The sequence below is a fragment of the Nothobranchius furzeri genome, chromosome 2, assembly GCF_043380555.1.
Source record: "Nothobranchius furzeri strain GRZ-AD chromosome 2, NfurGRZ-RIMD1, whole genome shotgun sequence".
NCBI classification, from domain to species: Eukaryota; Metazoa; Chordata; class Actinopteri; order Cyprinodontiformes; family Nothobranchiidae; genus Nothobranchius; species Nothobranchius furzeri.
In genome coordinates, this window is record NC_091742.1 from 87,078,658 (window position 1) to 87,086,630 (window position 7,973).

The window sequence follows — 7,973 nt, forward strand, 5'->3', positions numbered from 1 at the left end:
GTGACCAAAGGAATGAGAATACAAGCAGCTACCTCTGCAGAGTGATGGACCCCCATCAAGGATAGGGCGAGGGGTTTGGCTACTCAGAGCTCAGGTTTGCTCCTCTCCATCAAAAAGACCAAAGCTGAAGCTGTTTGTGCTTCTAGTACATATACCTTCATGGTAAGCATTTCCCACAGGGAGACCCAAGACTTACTGGAGAGTTTTTATTTCACAGCTGATCGGGGAATCCCCATAGTCTTTCTGAATGTGGTCAAGCTACCAGGAACCTAAAATCACGTTTCCATTTTTTTAGCCTCAAGTTGTACAAAAAAAAAAAAAAACAGACGAACAAAGGGCACCTTTGACAAGGAGCTTCTTGGGTTTCTACCATGAATGTTCTACTGGTCTACATGATGTCAATTCACAGGAAAGAAACACAGAGTACCCTCTCGGTGCACCCTGACAGGAAGCTGATTACAAAAAGCAAAACTGATGACATCACACCTGCTCAGGGAGACACAACAATCCCAATAGGATTGGTGGCGGCTATGCTTGTCAATCAAAGCATAGTCTCCACCAGAAAAGAGACAATAATTCAAAAAGAGACTACCAGCTAAGACTAAGTATAACAATGTAGACCCATTATACTTCAGATTTTTAGATTAACACAGTTTTGTAATCACTAAAATCACGACTCCTGCTGCTATTTACTGAACATTCACTTTTAAATCAGAGTTAAATAATTTTAATAGTTACCATCATTACATAAAAACTTGTTAGATATTCTGAGTCACTTTCGTTTTGGGATAAAAATCCTAATAATTGATTAATGTGCTGTTTTACAGCAGAAACATTAACCTTACATCTACCCGGAGCTCTTTGGTTGAAGGGTTCCCTCCACAGAAACCAGTAAATTGACTCAGCGGTGTTTTATTGTTTAACTCAGTTTGTTGTCAGACTCATCACCATCGTTTCCCTTTCAGGATGTAAAAGTATCCGTCAGCGATGGAGAGGCATTTCTACCCCAACCCTCTGGTACTTCAGAAGGTATTCACCTTCTCATGGGTATATTAGTGAGGCAAAACACACACACACACACACACAGTCCATGTTCCATCTAGACTGTATATTTACTCTGCATTAGGAGGTTAATGAGGTGGAGCCTTTTCCTCTTTCTCTTACTTTCTCTTTAATGGATCTCTACCTCTTTCCCTCGTTCCTTATTTATCTTTTATTCACTCTCATGTGTCGCACTCCTTTCTCTCCTCCTCTGTTTTCCTTTCCTCTCTTTTACAGTCATTCCCTGTCACTCTTTTGACCTTTGCTTTTCATTTTTCCATCCCGAGTTTCATCTTCTGTCTCTTTCTGTCTCTCCATCTCTCTCCATTTACCAAATAGCTGATGTCACTTTTTCCATTTCCCCCTAATGGAGGGAGAAACACAGAGATGGACGGGGAGGAAAACTAGCCGCAGATGAAGAAGGATGGATAGAAAGAGAAGGAGGCAACTGGGAAGGATGAAAAGGTGGCGGAGCGGGAAAAGGGAGATTGAAGAATCCAAAAGTCAACACGTGACAAACCAAAATGAGATGGAGGGATTGATGGACAGAGAGGCAGGAAGAAGAATGACACACTGAAATAATATTTAAAAAGTAAAATACGTGCTGATGGATAGGGAACAACAGAAACCGAAAAGCGTGAAATAAAGACGCTAATAGTTTTGGTTTTAAGATAAATAAACTCCAACACACAACAAATCATAAACCTTCTAAATCATAACAAAGTTAAGGTAAAGTCCCACTTGTTATCAGACTGGTGTGTAAAATTTGTTCTCCGCATTTGACCCATCCCCTGGGGGAGCAGGGACACTCATACCACTGGTCCACTGAGCTGGATGTGGCTAGTTAGCGTAACGTAAGAGATTTGTACCAATTTTAAGCTACGACTAGCCTTTGATTAGTATAAAAACGTTGTTTTCTTCCTAGAGTTGAAACTCAACATTACTCAAAAACAGACACCATAGCCTAAACAGAGTCAGCTGCTTTGGAACTTTTGTGATAAAAGACAAGTGGCTCTAGCTAACAAGTTGCTCTCTTTTGCTTATTCTGTTCTAATGATGCTAGCATCTGTCACACAGGTGGATATTAACCGCATCATGGTGCGAGTCACAAATGAGTTAAGTCTTGTTGAAACTAAAGATCAAGTAAACTTTAGTGCTTTCTCTTGATGAACGAACAGGTCCTGTTGTGATCAGGCTCACGTTCATCTAAAACGGCCCGGGCGGAAACAGAAGGTGACGATTCTACGATGCCTCTGCTTTGGCAGCTCATTAACGCGTCCAGATCCTTTACGATTGTTTCACCACCAAGTCGACCGCCTTCTGTTGGTCTATTCGCCTTTTTACAGAACGACTCATGTAGGAACAGAAAACCGGTTTTAACAAGATGCTTAAAGACAGCACTTTAATACGACAAACACCATTTGTGAACTACTTAAAGGTGAACTTCAGATCCGTGAATACTAAACTGTCACGAGTGTCGGAGAAATGAAGAAAAAGATAAATAATGATGTAGAAGAGGATGAGAGAAATGATAAAAGGATGGAAGAAATGAGCAAAGAGGAAAAAAAGACATTTTTAGACAGCACAGCCAAGCTGTTAATGCACACACACACACACACACATTACTCTGTCATTAGTCTTCATTAGAGTCTTCATGAGGAAAATTAGGAAGGGAGTTTCCTCCCAAACTAAACCCTGGGGTCCACCTGCCTGCGTGTGTGTGTGTGTGTGTGTGTGTGTGTGTGTGTGTGTGTGTGTGTGTCCCTTCATGAAATAAAAACTAAACACCAGCTCATTCTCTTCCCTCATCTCTCAACACTCATTTACTTCATCTTCTTTCTCCACACCATCGTATCCATTCAGACCAGAATACACTCGTGTGTGTATCCCTTCATCTCTCTCTTTCACACACACAATAGACACTCATTGGTCGGCATCAGTCGGTTATTCTCGCCAGGGCGAGGGATTTGTTTTTGTTCTTCCTGTCATTTGCTCATTTGATTTGATGGATGGTGGGTGGTGATGCAAAACACCTGCCACACACACACACACACACACACACACACGTGTGCAGACATGGTATATGAAACAGACACCCAGAAATATATCACAAGTCCTTAACGTAGGCCTACAGCTGACCCCCAGTCTGACCTGAGGTGTGAACAACAGCTCATGGAGGACAAACATACATCAGAGGAGCAGCTGGGTCGGACTCATGACTCGATGATCAAATAACCAGTCTACCTACCAAGTTAGCAGGTTTAGGATCTACCTTGGATTGTATCCATGTGCAAAAGGAGACAAACCATCACATGTGGACAGCAGTAGCTCAGGATGTTGAGCAGGTTTTTCAGTAATACTAAGGTTGCAGGTTCGATCCCAGCTCCGACCAGAGAATGCTTCTGTTGTGTCCTTGAGGAAGGCACTTGACCCAACTAGCCTACTGGTGCTGGTCGGAGATGTTAAATAACAGGTAAACGGTACATTCTATTGTCACGACCTTAATACCGATGTTACTATTTTTATATTATTATTTTCTGACTGCAGAAGTTAAAGGGTTAAGTGTAAAAGTTGTTCTGTTGAAAAAATGTACTAAGATGTTTATCAATTAGCTAAAATGTGATATGAACAAACCCAATGCTGACATAACATTGATGTTAACTGTGCGCTTTTTAATCTTTACCAATAATTGTGACCAACTTTTATGCAGTAACATCAACAAAGGGAAGCTGAGGATTACGGGAAAGAGCCAGATGTGTTGGACGTATGAAGGATTATATAGGAAATGGTAAATGGTCTGTATTCGTGTTAGGACGACGTTCTGCTGAGCTGTGGTGGCCTCATGGAGGGGGCCATCGTCTAGCACACTGCTGCTAACCACTTAAACATTCTCCCTCTCCTGAAAATAATGTTTTGCTTTCCTTGACGTTGGATGTGCTACTGCTAGTTTATCCGTTTAATTATAGATCCACTAGGATAAATACAATAAAGTTTATCTCTCACCAAATAGAATATTTACTAAGACATCACAATATAACTACAGACACTGTGTGTGTGTGTGTGTGTGTGTGTGTGTGTGTGTGTGTGTGTGTGTGTGTGTGTGTGTGTGTGTGTGTGTGTGTGTGTGTGTGTGTGTGTGTGTGTGTGTGTGTGTGTGTGTGTGTGTGTGTGTGTGTGTGTGTGTGTGTGTGTTCTCGATCCCCAGTGAGTCGTGGAGGATGGCTGCTTATACTGAGCCAGGATTCTCTGGAGGTTTCTTCCTGTTAAAAGGAAGTTTTCCTCTCCACTGTCGCTTTATGCTTGCTTAGTATGAGGATTGCTGTATAGTCACTGACACTAGTCAGTGACTTGATGCAATTTGCTGGGTTTCTTATATAGGAAACATTATTTCTGATTGGCTTAATGAACTGGCCTGAATTGGAATGTTTATTATGTGAAGTGCAAGGCAGAGGCAGAGACAAGGCTGCCGAACACAGATGCCACCGGTTCCTCCGACCACCACCGGCAGACAAGGGTACTGAAGCGTCTTGCCCAAACACACAACAGCAGAGGTTTCTGTCGGGAGCTCAGATCGATCTCACAACCCTCCGACAGGGGCGCCTCCAGAATATTTTTATAGGGGTGGCCAGATGGGGCCAAAGAAATTTTTGGGGTGGCACACCAAATTGGTCCTTGTGGTAACTCTGGTTGAATTTAGTCTACGGCAATGTACTGCACTGCACCTTTATTTGTTTTTATTAAAATAACAGCAGGTATCCAAAACATTCAACTTAAATTTTACAAACACAAAATTTTAGAAAACTACATTTCAGTTATTTAAAATGTTATCCCAAATTTAATAAAAAAATTATTTTTTTTAGGTTAATTCACTTGTTGCTGTGTTAAAAAACTATGGCAATAACATTTTTTTAAATTGTGAGCAGCAGAAACAAGTTATTTTTCTGATTATTTCTTTATGCATTAATTGTAATATTTTATTTTGTTTTTACAATTATGTCTTGAATAAACAAGATCAATATATGGTTTGACTGAACATTAATGTGATTTCCTGGGGGGCCAGCAATTTTCTAGGGGTGGACATGACCACCCCTGGCCACCCCTTGGGGGTGCCCTTGCCTTCAGATTAATGGAAATCCCACTACCTCCTGAGCTGCCGCTGCTCAACGATAAACGTAAAAAAAGAAATGTACGACTGAGTGACTGAGAAGTGATTTGTAGTTTTTTGAACAGGAAAAAAAATAACTTAAGAATTTGTTGCTTTTTTTTCTGTGAATGACGAGAACAAACTTGTTGTAAATCTGATTAAAAACGAGGCCAAACTATGAAGAATCAGATGGTTTTAGCTGTAAAACACAAACACTGACACTGATATCAACATGGACAAGGAACACAGACTCTTCAGCCAAAACATTGGAGCATCTATTTCTGTTGGTCGTGTTCCTGTGGGGGGGTGGGAGTGTGTGTGGCCCATATGGCATCATGGGAATACAAAGACAGAGCCACTCACACTCCAACTTTGGACAAAACTGGACCCAAACGGATATCAAATTAGAAAGTGTGTTTTGTTTTTTTCCAAACAGACTGAGAGGAGCTTGGCAGGCAGAGCGAACACTTGACCAGAGAGAGGAAGAACGTGAGAACGATAGAAGAATTAAAATAACTCTAGAAGAGGACCGAGGGCGATGGAGGCGAAAATTGATCTGCAGGGAGCCGGTGAACGTTTGTGTGTTGTTTTAGCTGGACGACCTTTGACCCCTCCACAAAGATAGCTGGTCAACAGAGTTTGGTCCATCTTCCGATTGGACCGCAACAAGCTAGAAAACAGATGGAGGGAGCTGCAACAGAATAGACGTTCTTCTGTGGTTCGTCGACCTCTCTGGAAGGGAGACGAGCCGAGAGAGACTTCCACTTTACTGAGAAACTAACTGGCAAAGAATTATTGGTCACTTTGCTTTTATCCTGTTGGAAACACTCACATCAAACCAAAAGAAAAGGAGAAGTAGGTTTGGCAGAATTGGCATCCCTCAAATGTGACGCCAGGAAAACACACTTTGAATTTAGCTTTCATAGAAAGTTTCAGCTGGTTGGTTCTAGACAAGAAAACAACATTGGGCAAAAGTTTTTGGTCTAACTCTTTGAGGATTATTTCATAGAGTTTCTAGAAACTCAAAACAGCCTGCTTAAAAGGTGCATTACAACCAATATCTGCACACTGAGATAAGAGAACATCACACTTGGTTCAGACATGGCGACTTTAAGCTTGGTTTGAAGGATCAGAGTGTTTGGTGTTTTATGGAGTCTACGTCACTATCGGATACAAGACGATGTCTGCTTTCTAATCATATAGGCATGAACCAACACCACCCGAGTCTGTCTGGTACAGGTTTAGTACAACTGGGAAAAAAAACAAGTGATTTTTTTTCAAGAACGCAAGAATTTCAATTGTAAACGATTTTTCTAAACCAGGACCATGACATGCTGAGAAACGATGGTGTTGGCATCGTTTTTGGTCTAATCTATTTTTCTCAAAACATTTGCTGTGCTTTCTAGTATAAATGAATGCCTAACCCCAGCTTTCCCCTGCAACTGTAAGCATTGTGTGACATCTGCAAAATGTAGTACACGACCATTACTCGCCGTCGTGGTCAGTGGAGCGTTTCCATTGGCCACAAAGTGGCGCGTTTTGGACACACCCCGGAAACTTTGTGTCACATCGCTCTGTTAAATTTACACTTCGGGTCTATTTTTACAGAACGTGTCAAGATCAGCAGCTCTAATTGGCCCAGACAGGAAGTCAAACAAGAGATCTGTGTAAAGCAACTGGAAACTTTCAAATTAAAAGACATTGCAGATTTCCAGTTAATCAACAAAATTTTTTTTAAATAAACGTCATTTCCTGTGATGCCTCTGTAGTCGAGGTAAACAGAACAAATAACCCACAGACCTTTTGGATTCACAATGCCATCTTTCGTCTTTATTGTTATTGTCTGAAATGCCAAAATATTCGTGATCTTGCACTTTTCCATTGATTTCATGTCCTCGTGGTCATGAACACAATTATCGCCTAATCGTATCTTAACACTACCGACGGATGCCCTGCTTAGCTAGCGGGGAAGTGCGTCTATTACGTTATGTACCGCTTACACATGCGGTGGAAAGCCTGGATAATGGTCTGTAACTACTAGCTAAGACGTGCTCAGAAGTCTTTCGCTACAGTTAAAGCTTATTTTGGGGGTTCTAAGGTCAGTTGGCTGTGGTGGGTCTCTTGATTTGTGCTGACTTTATCATGTTTATCATTTATAGACTTTTCAGTAAAGAAGTTTGCGATTTTTCTAATGAACACACACACACACACACACACACACACACACACACACACACACACACACCTTTTGGCTCTGTGAGTTCACCTCTAATGAACCAGCCTTGTTGCAAAAACGATGATGAGCTACTATCTGTGACGTCATTGAGACGAGCAACCCAGGATGGAAGGATGTAGTGATACAACGTGAGGCGAGTTGTGGCGTGCTGCCCTCAGGTCTGTTGTGTGATCATTTCACAGTCCTAAATGTGCAAAGGTCAGCTGTTATTAATGGCAGGCCCCTAGGAGCGCATCGGAGTGAGTCTATGCAAATACAAGTGTGTGTGACAGACAGCGAGTGTGAAGGCTTGCATGTCACACCTTTCTGCTCCAAATGCCACGCAGTCTGCCGTTAGTGTCGTTGTCACGTCGCCCCCACGAGGCTCAGAGATCAGGGTGCATTAGGAAAGCTGAGCTGACACTGAGTGGTTTCATCGTTCCTGTTCTGAGGTTTCATCTGTGCGTCGACTCAGTTGCACCTGCTGTCCAGCAGTAAAGCTCTAGATGACACAGTGGGTGATCACATAAGCGATGGTATTGGCTTGGTCCTGCTTACCAACATTTTGAAGTT